Genomic DNA, 13902 nt, shown 5'->3' with positions numbered 1-13902 from the left:
ATATATATATATACATATTTGAGTGTCATCGGCATACTCACACACTCACACACACACACACCGTATACAGTAATATATGTAATATACCATATATTTATATATTATTGTAAAATATCAGTGTAACCTACAAACATTACAAAAAATATTAAAATTAAACTAAAACCAATACAGTTTAAGCCAGCTCTGAGAGGTGTATCCGTCCCCGCGTCCACCGCCTAAACATACATACAAAGCTCAGCTGTGCATGTTTATGAAAAATTTGACCAAACAGACATCTTCTGAACATCATGCCTGCAGATCTGTAATCTGAGGTCTACGGCAACCTTAATTTATGACCCTATAACCAATCACAGGTCTGCAATGCAATAGTCTTTACAGAACAATGTACACTTTCTGTCGGATAAAAGGTCGTTGTATGTAACATGAAGAACCTAGACAGCTTATAATGAGGAGTCTAGTCTGAGACAAACCATAAATCTAATTCAAGGAGCTTCTTCCTCCCCTGTGTTCTGTGAAATACTATTTGCAGCTTTTCATCTTTTTTTAGCTGTGAAATGAGTTTATCATTTTGGCATCATTTAGCTCTCTCATTCAGCTTGCTAGCGCAATCTAGCCCACAGTCCTCAGCATTTCTAATTTGTTTACTACGGCAGGACAAAGAATAAAGATGTTCAAGTAATCCAAACTAGCCATTCGCACTGCAGGCTTTTGAAGTACCTGATTATTTCCTTGTGCCACTTCTTTCAGCCCCCCCACTGAGCTCTCCTTTGCAGACTGTACAATACTGGGGTCCCCGGTTCTAATCCTGGTCAGGTCAAGGAATTTGCATGTTCTCTCTGTGCTTGCGTGAGTTTCCTCCGAGTACTCCGGTTTCCTCACACACTCCAAAGACATGCTGGTACAGTAGGTTCATTTCCATTGCTTTTGCTATATTAGCTTTATTATGGCTAATACAGCAAGAGCAATATACAAAGAGTAGGAACTCTCAGTGCTGAATGATGCCCTCTGACCATGACCACATTTGCAGTCAATACTTTGGAGCAGCGACAGTGTGGAAAACATTAGCTAAACCCACATTCTGGAATAATTAATAATGATCAATATTAGGTTTTTAAAGGGATCCTACTGTAATGGATGTGGTTAAGCACGATTAATTAAACATCTTGGCAGGAAGTTATGCATAAATGGATCTAACCAATGATAAGCTAGAATATATAAACTAAAATACTTTTCTGCAATGCTGCACTTAAATATACACGTTCAACTGTTTAAATAAAACCATGAAAAGGAGAAGAATAAAGAAGAAGTGCTTTACACTGACTGGTGTCAGCGTGATTTAATTTCATCTCCGAGGGTATACTCTGTATAATCAGGCCAGGCGGCAGATATAAGTACGGAACCTTTGATATCCGATCTAAACTTGTGAGCAGGTCCAAAACACTACAATGAAAGAAATTCTTCCAATCCCACCCCCGTTCTGCAAATGCTAGTATTTGGCTGTCAATGCTTAGTAAGGATAAGGTGCGGGTTCACCCCTACCATGGACTCACAATGAATCCAAGGGATTTGTGAATCACAAACCTTTGGCCAAAAACTTTGCAGGTTCGCCACCAGAAATAGGGAACATCTGTAATACTGTACATAGCCTTTGAGTCACAACAGACAATAATTTGAAGCATTGTATAACCCAGTCTTCTTTTTACACTGACTACTGGCAGATAGTGGCCGATACCCCTTCTCCCTACAGTTCTCTTTCTGAATTAAACCACAAATATCCCGAGGAGGAAAGAAGAGGAAAACAAAATAAGGAAAATGTATCAGTGTGTAAGTTTTGAAGCTCGGTGCTGTCTCCTCTAACTCTACCACCCTAGGCACTGGCCAATGGATACCATTATGGTAAATTCAACCCTGGAACAAGGGAAGTAAAATCACACCAATGATGACACTGACAGGAATGTATAACAAACAGTTTCTAGCCCTTTCCTCTTTACAAATTGTTTGTATTTTTTTTAAAAAGAAATTCTATCCTAGTGGTTGGAGAACAGAAGTCATTGGAGAAAATTCCTCCAATGGGAGACACAGGCAGCATATAAAAAAAGACACTATCAGTTTTGGGGCAAGGTGCCAATGGCTGCTGATAGCCCCCTCTACTAAATTACACCCACCAATCCATGCTCCCTTGCTGCCTCCCCACTGCATGATTACCAGGAATCCATCCTTGGAAAGCAACATGTCAGATAATGTCAGTGCTGGGTGGATAATATCACAGCCCCTTCCCATGTGACAGTGTAGAAACCCGGTGGTTGGTCACAAAGGCCCAAGTCCTTCTTCACTAGAGCAAAGAAGTGAGAGTTCTGATGGTATGTGGAGGCTGTGAAAGAACACGGATTGGTGAGTATACCTTCCTGCAAATGTGAGCTACAGTGTTCTAAATTGTATATAAAGGCAAAACCTTTTTTTTCTAGATTTGGATAAAGTAGGGAAGGGTTAGACCTAGAAGAGTTAGACATAGGCTTAAACCTTAGACCTAAACTGTTTCTGTTGGCATCTGTGTCCCTGGCGTGAAGATTCACCTTTTTTTTGTCCTGATTACCATGATCACTTAGACATAAAATGAGGGAAAATCCATCATTTTAGAGTTGTCACTAGAGTAAGTGGTGAAGGAAAATCATCCATTGGGGGGTGGGGGTGGGTACTAGACCTATTAAATATTAGACAAATGCCTACTAAGACTCACTAAATGGCTTACAACATGGGTAGGCAACCTGGGCACTCCAGCTGTGGTGAAACACCAAATCCCATGACGAACTGCAAGAACCTTAGGCATGACCCCCAGAGGCATGATGGACTTTGTCATTTCACCACAACTTCGCCACAGTTCAGATTGCACAAAACACAACAAGTCAGATTTCCAACACACAATTTTGTCCAGATGCATCCAGAGAAAAATGCTCCAAAAATTTTTCTCATACAAGCTCAGCCAGTAACTGTATCCTGTGTTTCTTCCCATGTTGAGACTTCTAGACAATTCTTTTATTAAATTGTCCAATCTCTCGTCTATTTTATTTAAATCTGTATAGTTATGGCAGAGACAGGAAATGATCTGAAAAAATGTCAGAGAAACAAAATTAAAAGAAAAACAAGTTATTTCTTGATACGGAAATGTAAATGATAGAAGTTCACCAGTATAACATGAAAACTCATACTGGTTTTATCAAAGTGAGGAATTGTAGCAAAAAACAATTAAATTCTTGTTTTAGTTTCGCAGACCAAACATTCATCTTTTAAATATAAGCTTGCTGAAGTCTAGCAGGTGTTGCTGGAGAATGAATGCTCTCCAGTGAATGACTTTGGCGAATGCTCATTTTGCTCTACGCTTGGCCTTGATAAGGCTCTCAGTTCTGAATCCAGAAGCAAAATAATTGTCTCCCCCTCTGCCGTGTCCTTCACCTCAGGAATTAAATGTTTGAGAGATTGCACAGAAATCTAGCACGTGAAGTTCGCAGCATGGCCCACATTTCTGAAGCTACTATTTTTTTTTGTACGCAGCCTAAAGCTGAACGTCCATTAGAAATTCAAAAGCACTTTTTTTATCCAGTTATGCATTGATTAAAAAAAATAGTTTAAAGGACACCTTTACTTTTTGTAATGTTTTTTATATAAATCCCTCACCCCCTGAGAACACCAGCCTGGTTTAACGGTTACTTTTCTTCACTGTGCAGTCCTGCCTGGCACTGCAAGATCCTGCACTTCCTACTGTGCATGTGCGCTGCTGCCCCATTAATCCCGATAGATGAGCTGTACTCCACTGAATGACTTAAGCCACAATGAGTACAGCCCATCTATAGGAAATAATAGGGCCATGCCGCACATGTGCAGTAGGTAGAGGATCCAGCTGGGATGTGTTTCCTTTAACTGCATTGTTGTGTGCAGTAGAGGTTTAGGACCTGACTGAGCTCTGTGGTAGTGGTGCATGGATTACAAGATTGCCTGAAGAGAAGTGCACATACTACAGCAGGTAGAACAGGTCACACATATATGTATTTCAACTCTATATTTAGCTGATTTCTCATTTAGCCAAGTTCTGCAGGAGTAAATCTCTCCCATACTCTGGAACACTTTACCCCAACCTGTCCGACTATCTCCCACTCTGATTGCCTTTAGGCGATCCCTTAAGACTCATCTCTTCAGGGAAGCCTATCCCACCTCAAACTAACGAATGAACTATCACATTCTCAAACAATTCATCCCCACACAGCAACCTCCTCATGTATCACTTGCCCCTCCCTCTTAGATTGTAAGCCCTCAGGGGCAGGGCCCTCCTTACTATCTTGTCTTGAATTGTATTGTGATTGTAATGTCTTCCTTATATTATTAAGCGCTGCGCAAACTGTTGGCGCTATATAAATCCTGTATGATAATAATAATATTAAATAACAATTTCCATTAAATTCATATAACAAGAGTATGATATAAAGCCCTTAAGCTGAGAGTAAAATAACTTATAGCGGAGACATGTTATAACCTATGTCATGTTTTTTTGTATTGCTATCGGTGTCTTGATTGAGGAAATTTCCTTTTTCTCAGTGAGTACACTGGTAGTGAGGGCAAATCTCCTCAAATAGGGACAACAGACAGTCAATTAAAACCTGAGAGAGGTTTAAGCTCTTCCCAACTCTATCCAAAAACTACAGTAAGGGTTGTGCCCCATCCCCGTGACTGCCTTCGCCTCCCTGCAGTATGCTCATTGCACTGAAGTACACCTGATTATTTCCTTGTGCCACTTCTTTCAGCCCCCCCACTGAGCTCTCCTTTGCAGACTGTACAATACTGGGGTCCCCGGCTCAAATCCAGGCCAGGTCACTATATCCAAGGAGTTTGCATGTTTTATCCCTGTGCTTGCATGAGTTTCCTCCTGTTACTCCGGTTTCCTCCCACACTCCAAAGACAAGCTGGTAGGTTAATTGGCTCCTGCCTAAACTGGCCCGGTATGTGGGCATGTGCAATGGCGCTGTGTACAATTGTTGGCGCTATATAAATACCTGTAATAAATAAATGAATAAATAAGAGGCTGATACCAAGTTAGATTTAGGTACTTACTCGGCTTGCATTTACAAATGTACAATGCATGTCTAGTATATCTGTCTGGAGTTCAGCACTAACGGGTTAAAACCTACATGAGATTTTAGTGATTGGATTTACTGTACCTTTCACTTGGACATTTACTCTACTTGCAACAAACTAATTGAATATTTTACAAAATAAGTAATTATCAGCAAAAGTTAGACTTCATTTACACTTGTGTTTTTACATAGAGATCTGTCTGCAAAATCTGTAAAGCTGGATGCTTTGTTTATGCTTCTAGATGCTTAAAATTATGCATATTTACACACATATGCGTTTAGATGCATCTGTCCTTTGACCGTTGAAACAGTCCATTAAAGCAGCCAATGAGACTTCAGCAAATAAAGGTGTCTTGCGTTTACATGCATTTACATATGTTTTGATGCATTTAGAAGTTCAAATCAATTCCTGGATGCACCTGACTTTTTTTCTAAACGCAGCTAAAATGACTGCATATAAAAGCATCTAAACGCAAGGTGTGAGTACATCCATTGGATTTAATTAGATGCATATATATGCATTTAGAAAATAATTTTAAATTATTATTATACAGGATTTATATAGCGCCAACAGTTTGTGCAGCGCTTTACAATATAAGGAAGACATTACAATCACAATACAATTCAAGACAAGATGGTAAGGAGGGCCTTGCCCCTGAGGGCTTACAATCTAAAAGATATAAATGCATCTAATTGCACCTAGTGTGAACGAGTATCCATGTCATGGTAGCTCTGCACTATAATGATAGCATTATACAAGCAGCCGGTTCACACTATTGTTGGCAAGATCATCAGATTAGCCTCATGAACTGTTCTGTTGTATACAGTATATTGTGATGATTCTGGCTAGAAAACCAAAAATGTGACGTTACCATTTCTGGAATTAAGAAGACCATAATGCATGTGAGCGAAAAAATACACTGTATGTTTATCAGCCAAAAAAATACATTGCATCAGTAGTGGAATTTTAATTTATGTATCGGAAAATAAAGACAGTATTTTATTGAGAAAGTAGGGGACTGGTTTCCTGAGGGATTATTTTTCCCCTAGCCCTGTTCACTTCAAACATCCAACCGGGTCCTCGGGAACTTCAAAAATGTTTACTTTCTTCTAAAAATTTATAATTTGTAATTGTATTTTTTTTTCTTTTTTGCAGTATGTCAGGAGTTATGTACAATGGAGTTGTTTATGAATGGTACAAGTTTTATGCTGAAGATGTAAGTGACCCACTGAAGATGTATTACCTTCCAATATCTGGTCATGTCCAGGGGAATTTTATACTTTTCCATTTCTCTCTGCATATAATTACATGTTTAAAGTAAATTTAAAAAACAACTTGTATATAAATATAGCTAATAAATAAATAAATAAATACATGGAATACAAAATTGTAGTAATTATCTATTGTATGAACCATCTATTGTAAAAAACAGGAAACAATGTGCCATGTTTGTTAAAGCAAAGTGCAAACTCAAAACATTGACAGAGTTATTCACAAAAAGGTGAAGGGTTTGGAGAAGGAAGGAGAAATGAACAATCTAGGACAACATAGCTGATTAGGAAACATTCTCCAATTCAGCTCACTTTCCAGTTCAGCTATGTTGTCCTAGATTGTTCACTTCTCCTGCCTTCTCCAAACTCTTCTCCCTTTTGTGAATAACCCTGTAAGATTTATGCAGGGAAAGTTTCTGTGTTTTAACTTCCTAGCACATGATTGGATGCTTCATAATATCATGTCGCTTCTTTTTGGCAACTTACCCCCATTGTCTTGTTGTTATTGGGCACGTCTGATTTTCTCTCCTTGTGATGTGCATTGCTTAACAGGTAAAACATATGAAAATGTACTATATTTTGAAAAACATTTGACATCAAAATTAAAAATTATATATATACACTAAACTCCCCGTTATCCGGCATCCACAGGCATTGGTAGATTCCGGCTAAATGTAGTTTCTGGTTGGTTGCCTGAGAGTTACTTTTAAAAAAAGGTCTAACTAATGCCATACCACATACTATACCATAAACTCTGTATTGACTTTATATTAATATTGAAATGCAGTAATCAAAAGCAAATTAAGAGAAATAGTCACCCTGAAAACAAATTAAGACAAATATCTAAATAAAACCATAATTGTAAATAATTATTTAGTAAATTAAAAAGTATTAGAGTTAGATATTACACCACACATAATTGCAATTTTAATCAAGGTATCATTTACTATTGCTTCTGCCAGCTTAAGAACACAAATTCTGTACTATTGCTCTTATAATATTACCATTTGTTTTTTATTTCACTTAGTTTGTTAACTTCAAACATCCAACCAAGAGGTAAAGACTTTTGAAAAAAGGGGAAACATTCCTTGTACTAACTGAAGCGAAACCAAATGTACTAAATTGGCAAAAAAACACTGTTCTACTAACTAACCTTTCAAAAATAGTACTGCTATAAATTTAAAGAAACAAACATGCAAAAAAAATTATTAACTTTTTCTAACATATAGAAACATATGCTAATGTGGAAGTGATACTAAAATTAATTTAGCTAAGTAATACCATTATTAATAAAACTTCGGACATGACACTAAGTTAATTACCAATTTATTACAATATATTATTGTGAAATATACATTATATTATAATTGAAAACAAATATGAAATTGTTTTGGATTAGAATTTTAGAATCACATATTAGAATCACATATTTTTTTTAACTTTTTATGGCTCAGAAAAGAATAGATTGATACACCACCCTAAAGTTTCAGTACTTGGATATTTAAAATATCACTGTATTATATAATAAATATTTTAAACTATGTTACATTCATATGAAAATTCTACTTTTAAAATGCAAAAATGTTTAAACTGAAAAACACATTTCGAAATACACGTTACATATTCATTTGAATAAAAACATAAAATTCCAAATATGCAAATTATAAAAAGAAAAGCGAAATAAAAAAATTAAAAGTATCAGTTTTACTTGTCAATTTTAAAGGCTTGAGACAGAAGCTAGCGAGAAACGGTAACATTATGATGTTGATTTACCAAAATTAAAGTATATATATTACGTACCTCATTGAACCTATACAAGTTATATATAACCTAAAGATCATGTAAATAAAAACTTTCTCCCTCCTTTTATGATCAGGTGCCATCAGCAATATGTGAATAATTTTCATCCTGGGAACTATGCGTTTTGTCATTAATAAATGATCCCCCGCCCACACTGTTTTTGTTGGTCTCCATTTCGTTTTGATATATTACAGAAAGAAGTCTATGCATTGTATACTCGGGACAGTGCAACCATATCAAAACAGTAGATTGTTGTGATGTCCTTTTGGGTCAATGGAATGCATACATCTTTCCTCTCACCATTATATTGTATTAATTCCTTTTACCAGATAGGCGAGAAAAGAGGTTGAAATGCAGCTGAACAATGTTTATTTCCTCAAAGATTCCATTTCTAAGTTGCCAAACAACAATTTGTAGAGTATAGACACCAACAATTTTAACAAATGTATAAAAAAGAAAGTTTATTTCCAGGTGGTGAAGTTGACATTTTTCTTCATAATTAGAACTCAGCTCAAGTATAATAAACAGAAATGTATCAAAAGTGGAAACCTGAGACATTAACCATGGATATAGAACTGGATGAAATGATCTCAGTCAGCATGATATAATTCAGCCATGCAAAGCACAAACCGATGCCTTACAGACTGAAATTTCTCCTTTGCCAGTTGCAAAGTAAATCTCAAAAACAAATTCTTGGCTGGGAACATAAAAGGATAGGTGTGGAATGTTATCTGGAAGAACAAGGTCTTTCCTTAATCACAAAAAAAGTTTGACTTCCTTTCGGTCTTAACCCGTTGTGTTTTGTCCTTTTGGTTGGATTAGAATGCTGTGTAGGACATCGTGGTACTTTGATTTTCCTACAAAGTCCTTCTAGCGCTAGACCACGGTGAAATCAGTCACCGTCATGCTCTTGGTGTGATTTGCTGACCGACCAGATTGGCAAACATGTTCACTTCAAAAACTTGACAAGATTAACAAAACACTTACTATTACTGTTAGAAGCAAACATGGGAATATGAAATAGTCTAGAACATATTATGTACAATGTTAAAGAGACAATAAACTCAAGAGTTAAATCTAAAAAGTATATTCCAGTACCTCAACGATTAACAAAAAAGTATCTTATTTGTGTAATACTCGTCTGTAAATCCTCAAAGGAGAACTATGGGGTCAGTGTTTTTCCCCATAGTTCTCCTAAGGGTCACGGGATGACATAAACTAGCGTCCTCCCGTGACCCAAAGCTCAGTATACTGAGACCACCGCAACGGGGACGGATCCCGACATTGCTGTCGAGATCCACCCAGCTGCGTGAGTGACAGCTGACTCTGCCTATCTAGAGGCAGAGCCAGCTGTACCCACCCCCTCCCCCGTCTGTTCCTCCAGATTATGCATTTCTTTAATTTTTGCAAAAGGTGAACTTATCCTTCAATAAATAAATATCATTAAAATGTATTGCAGAGTGTAAGACTTTTCGCAAATACACCTGATATACCATGATGTCCAAGATGGAGAAGATGCTACCCAACCCTATTATGGCCGACCAGGGGAGAGTGCAAAGGTGTCTTGAACAAAGACTGTCAAATAAAGTATGACACAGGAAGTCCAGTATGACGCTGAAGAATCAGCAGCCATGTGGCATTGGTCTTATTCATTTATATATTCCATCTCTCCTGATGCTGCTGCTACTCTGATGAAGGAGTTGATACCATGAAACATATCAGTACCCACAGGAGAATAGGAGCTACAAGAATACTGGCCTTTCAGCATCATATTGGATTTGACAGTCTTTGGTCACAAAATATTTGCACTCCTCTTAGGCTAGTCAGAATAGGGTTGAGCAATAGCTCCTCCATCTTGGACATATCAGGTGTACGGACCTGTAATAGAATGATATATTGCGGACACCTTACACCGGCGCCCGCAACTTCCCCACAAGGTCACTGCTCTCGGTGGCCTTGTGGGAAATCCGGGCCTGCCGACAAGCTGCAAACACTTCTTGGTTGAGGTGTTTCAGAGGATATGCCTCCTTCCTCAGAACCAATTTACTCCAATTTCTTAGTCTAGTTATTTAGCACTGAAAAGGAAGCTGCTTTATAAGCACAGTTTGTCTGTTAGAGTCCACAGCATCTTGTTGTCATACTTTTCCATTACACTGAAGTTGCTGGGAACTGTACCAGCATAATAAATATGGGGGAAATGAATCATGGCTGACTATGCCAAAACTTATCACAAATTAGATGCCTGAGTTCAGCCAACTTTCATAAAGGATCATAGATGGATGTTCCCTACATTGGACTGGTGCTTCAAATGCCCATTCAATACAAACTTTCAGACTCGCAATGACTTTGGTGGTGCAGTGTGAATGGCAGCTCTTTGGCTGCATTTGACCTTCTTGGGTTTCTTTGGATGCAGAAGATGCGTCTACATTGTAAAGTAAATTATTGGCAGCCCTTTGCTGTGTTCTGCATTCAAGTGCATGAGTATGGGCAGCACTGTGCTCCAATGTAGAAGGCAGTTTTATTAGAACTGTGCCTATCTACACCCTGAATCTGTCCCTAAGGCTAGATTTACATGCTCTGGCTGGGTATTCCTGCGGTAATAAATCCGGATAGATGATTGTCCCCTGACGCAATCTGTTTGTGTCCAGGGTCAATCATCTATCCCATTCCATGTACAATTACATGCGGACAGCTGCTAACAGATGTGGCTTTAGTCAGTCTGTCATTAACCTGAATGGGCACAGCAGATGCATCTGTGTGGACACATCCGGTATTCCTGCCACAAGAATCTGGAGGTTCTTGCTGCAGGAATTTCCAATTGCAGTCTTAGAAATCTGGGATGCTGTGGCCGCCCCATGCTGCCCCCTCCAACCAGCCACCTCCCAATTAGATGCCGCCTGAGGCAACCACTTCAGTCTTCCTCATTATATAGTCGGCCCTGGCCTAAGGGCTCATTCACACTATTGTGCTTCGTTAGCACACACCCATTAACGAGCACTATGTCACATGCTAATATGCATTCATTTGAATCTGCTGCCTAAGGCACCGAAAAAGGTGCATGTAGCACTCCTGGCATTCTGGCCTTTTGCTAGTGAGTTGTGCTGTGTTGCAAGGCACTTCCATCGACATTGTGTGTTGGGGTGCCATTCAGAATGCCGAGCACTGCCACACCGCAATATTGTGAATGAGCCATCATTGTACTCTTATCTCTCTTCCTGGCATAGCCAGCAATACTAAATTAGCTGTTTGTAAAGGGAAGAAGAGTTATGCTCACATTTCTGGGAAAGGCAGGTACTTGTGCAGTTTTGCCAGCAGTAAAATTCTTAGCTTTCCAGTGAAATCTGTCTGCCTTTAACATGAACCATGAGGTCATTACCACTGCTGCTGCAGGATGGGAGACATTAATTAATGATCATGAAACTGGTGGTACCATTTTAGTGTTTTTACTTTGCATCTAATTCCACTAGGTTTGTCAGTTCACGCAGCCAGTTTTGGATATAATCCCATTTTTCTTTTAAGTAAAGAAAGCCCTTTAATCCCCATTGGTAAAGTGCCAGACATTTATAGGAAAGCAGAACTGTTACTTCCGTGAGTGATTTTTATATTGCCCTTCAAATGTGCATTCATTAGAAAATGCGATATATCATTTTGAGAGTTCTTCCTATATGAATCCAAAAACCTTCATCTATATATATTAATATGAAATTACACAGCAGTCGCATTAAAATACCTGGAAACTGTACACACAGGTGATTTTAGAGATTTTTGAAAGCTGAACTCTAGGTATAAAGTATTACGCATACTTACATTGGTCCAGCTTGGCTCAGTGTAAGTATGCATATGTTATACCTGATCAGCCCACAGGGATCTTGTAAAGCACTGTAGTGGCCGCGGCTGCTACAGTGTTGACAGCGATCTTCTGGGTCCTGAAAAAGTGCTGAGCTGAGCGGCTTCTCTGCTCCGTAAACACAGGGGATTGCTCACTCGGCACAGCAGCCATTCAGAGACAGTCTAGTATTTTTATCAATGGATACAAGGCCTTCTTTGATAGGATGAGGGGCAGATTGTGACATCACTACTTCTTGTCCATTCGGAGAACTCCTTGTTCTCATTGATAAAAAAATACTAGGCTGGATGGCCGCTGTGCCGAGCAAGCGACCCCCTGTGTTTTTAGAGGGGGTCGGGGAAGCCACTCAGCTCAGTACCATACGAGACCCGGAAGATCACGGCCAGCACTGTAGTACCTCTGGCTACTACAGCGGTTTACAGGATCCCCGTGGGCTCCTCAGATATGACATATGCCTACTTACAATGGGCCAAATCAGACCAATTTATGTATGCATAAAATGTTAGAACTGGAGTAAAGCTGTTCGTTAAAGAAAATCGGCCATGATGATGCTTATGGAAGAATCGGAATATTAAGTCTTACATTATTATTATTATACAGGATTTATATAGCGCCAACAAAAGAGTGGGATTATATTGCGTAGACTTACTTGTAAAACGTTTGCCTGTGCCTCCTGTTTCAGCTTGAGAATCAATGCTGCTTGAATCTGCCTGTGAATCTACTCTAAAATTGCCTTACCTTCCGTGCTGTCTTTGAGTTTCTGAGTGTGCATAACAGGGCCCAGTAAATGTCCAAAGGGCTCTGGGATTTGTTATTGTCATACATAGTTGGATTTTCCTCACTGGAGCCTGTAAGCACAATACCTTTAAAACTGATAGCAAAATACCTCTGCTATTAACTTCCCTTTTATACAGAACCATTTTGTTTGTATACTAAACTAACATATAAGCAATTAGAAACATTTAAATCAAGCGTAAGGCCATTATTATTTTTCATTTTGGATAGACTAGGGAAGGATTAGAACCTCTATCAAGTTTAATTGCTGTCTATGTCCCCTCTGAGTAGATTCACTTTCTCTGTTTGTCCTGGTGACCATGCTCACTGTAACTGAAAAAAGGAAAAAATCCAAAATCTTGTCACTGGAACTGGAATAGAGGGTAAATTGTCCAGTGGGGATACTTGTACCAGTTACAGTTGTTTAAGACAGCATTTCCCTTACGTAGGAGCGTTCACCTCTCATTTTCTGATGTGCCTCAAGATAGTAAGTGCAGTAAAATCTCACCATTGGGACAAGGTCCAGGTACTAGTCGCCACTCTGTCTGACACTTCCAGGTCCCGCGGGGCTCCTTTTTGCCCATTGAACAGCCATTGATGATGTCGCTCCTGCGCATATGCACAAGAGTTTCATCACCCCCGACACTTGGCTCTATTCTCGGCATGCCAAGCTTTATTGATTTTGACAATGTAATTAAATCAAAAGAAATGGTAAACCGCAAAGTACAGTTGATAACAAAACCTGTGCCAGTCAAACAAATCCTATTCTAACTGTTAAGGACAGAAGCCAGAATACACAAAGCTCACTGAGGGCATCAAACTAAGCCCATTTGACTGCTGGCAAGGTGAATCCCTCCAATAAAACTGTGATAACGTCTAAAAATAAGTTGGGGTGGTGGGAATTCTTCATGGGGTCAAAGGAAGACTTAAGTCAGTGTAACCACTTCTTTGCTCCACCCATTAACCCCCCCATCCCCCAGTGTTTCTCTCTTCTGTAAAGATGGCCAATAGCTAACTTATCTTAGAACATGGCTTGCTCCCACTAATCAAGATTCCCTATCGCAATGGCTCAATGGCCCCTTCATT

This window comes from Nanorana parkeri, unplaced genomic scaffold, assembly GCF_000935625.1.
Source record: "Nanorana parkeri isolate BGI_ZX_2015 unplaced genomic scaffold, ASM93562v1 scaffold30, whole genome shotgun sequence".
Lineage (NCBI taxonomy): Eukaryota > Metazoa > Chordata > Amphibia > Anura > Dicroglossidae > Nanorana > Nanorana parkeri.
Note: the sequence above shows the minus strand (reverse complement) of the source record.